Source organism: Fundulus heteroclitus, unplaced genomic scaffold (genome assembly GCF_011125445.2).
Source record: "Fundulus heteroclitus isolate FHET01 unplaced genomic scaffold, MU-UCD_Fhet_4.1 scaffold_62, whole genome shotgun sequence".
In the NCBI taxonomy this organism is placed as follows: Eukaryota; Metazoa; Chordata; class Actinopteri; order Cyprinodontiformes; family Fundulidae; genus Fundulus; species Fundulus heteroclitus.
In genome coordinates, this window is record NW_023397055.1 from 927,057 (window position 1) to 928,843 (window position 1,787).

The 1,787-nt window shown below is 45.3% G+C and overlaps 1 long non-coding RNA gene across 1 annotated transcript; it reads right to left on the reverse strand.

Annotated features, from left to right (window-relative positions):
- Positions 1-461: 461 nt before the first annotated feature.
- Positions 462-1,148, reverse strand: LOC118561347. Its single transcript, XR_004929975.1, has 2 exons — positions 982-1,148; positions 462-906 (listed from the first exon to the last, which is right to left on the reverse strand). It is a non-coding gene; the product is annotated as an uncharacterized LOC118561347 (long non-coding RNA).
- Positions 1,149-1,787: the final 639 nt, after the last annotated feature.

Consider the following 1,787-nt stretch of genomic DNA (forward strand, 5'->3'; position numbering starts at 1 on the left):
TGAACAGCCAATAGCAGCGTTGCTGATCAATGTTTCTACTATCGATACATTTCCCCTTTTAAACAAACGCATGAACGCGCAGTTATCTCAGATAACTCAATCCAGCCATACTAATCATAAACAACAGGTGTGTTGGAAGAACCCAGTTAGCCGGATCATGATTAGCCAGATGAAATCATCTTGGATGTCTCATTTGATCTAGAATGTTTTAAGCAACGTACGAAGAACGGGCCCCAGGAACAATTTAATGTTTGTTATTGGTCTCACAACCAGTGATGTTTTTATTCATTCATAATGTAAAGCATTTTGAACAGCCTTTCTGCTGAAATGTGCTCTTCCAATAAACTTGTCTTGACTTGAATATCTGAGAGTGATCAGTAATAATAAATTTGGTTCATGTCATGTTTGCCTTGAGATGTCGGGCCCACATGCAGAAACACACTCGGTAACGACAGGTAAGTTTTAAAAGGTTTATTGTTTACACAGGCGAGAATGCTAGGCGGCGAAGCTAATCTGCGGGCTGGAAGATACTCGGGCAGGAACTCGGGCGGCGGGGACCAGGTCAATCTGGAGGTAAGGGGAGAACGTTAATTCTGGGAAGGGAAAGCCCCAAGGAAAGTATTCAGGGGAACGTAAGCTTACCACGAGGTGCAAGAAACCCGACCGGGGAGGACGGCAGTGTGGACTCAGCTGAATGTTGGTCGTAGGTGTCCGGGCGGCTGAGAGCGGGGCGAGAGGTCCGAGCAGCACCGGAGGATTCAGGACAGCGGATGGAACCTGGGAGTCGTCGGGAGTGCGTCTCGTCCGAGAAGCAAGGCTCCACTCAAGATGAACGGGGAAATCCCAAGAGGCAGCACGAGTAGGACTGAGGAGCTCGAAGGAGGACGAAGGAGCACGAGGAGGTACCTGGGAGACACAAAGGGTAGCGGTTTAGCGAGGGAGCAAAGTCTAATGGCGTGAGGTCGAGGCTGGTAGGCATACCACAACGGTAACACTCAGGCATCCACCCGCTGTCCGAGTGCAGATCTTATAGTGCAGCTCCGGTGCTGCTGACGAGCTGCAGGTGCGCCTACTCCGCCCACCAGCCAACCGCGAACACCTGTGGACGAAGCAAAGATGGCAACAGGCTGCCTGGCCCTGCCAGCTGAGTCCTGACAGTTCAATTTGGCAATTCCATATAAAAGTTACAGGATTTGGAATTTTCTGCATAAAAATTCAAGATTTTGACAACTTTTAATCCCTCATGCCTGGACTGCCTACTGACCAAATATGAAGCCAATAGCTCAAAATCCTTAGGAGGAGTTTGTTAAAGTTCGACATGTATGAAAATAAAATACTGCCAAAAATGAAACTTTGACCCCAAATGGCTGACTTCCTGTTGCTTTGAGGTCAAAGTTTCATTTTTGACTTTTTTTCTCGATATTGAGTGATCTACCTATGTACCAAATTTCAGTTTCTTTATACATCCTTTAGGGTTCACTGTGGAGCTGCTTCTTCTGCAGCTTTTACAAATCCCTTAAAAAATTTTTACACCAATTCCGAGGCCTGTGCAAAAAATTATGAGTTTAGCATATGTTTAGGCCTCCAAAAAGCCAATTTATTTGAGGTGCAAATTATAAACACTATGATTATAACAGGACTTCACAGCCCTTAGCTGCTTAGACCTAATAAACATTCGACAAAAGGCATGTTTAAAAGAGAAAATTATTTACTGTTTTTAAAGCAGTCCACAAAATCAGCTAAACAAAGCTGCAGAGGTTTAGTGTTCCACAACCTTAGTGCCACAA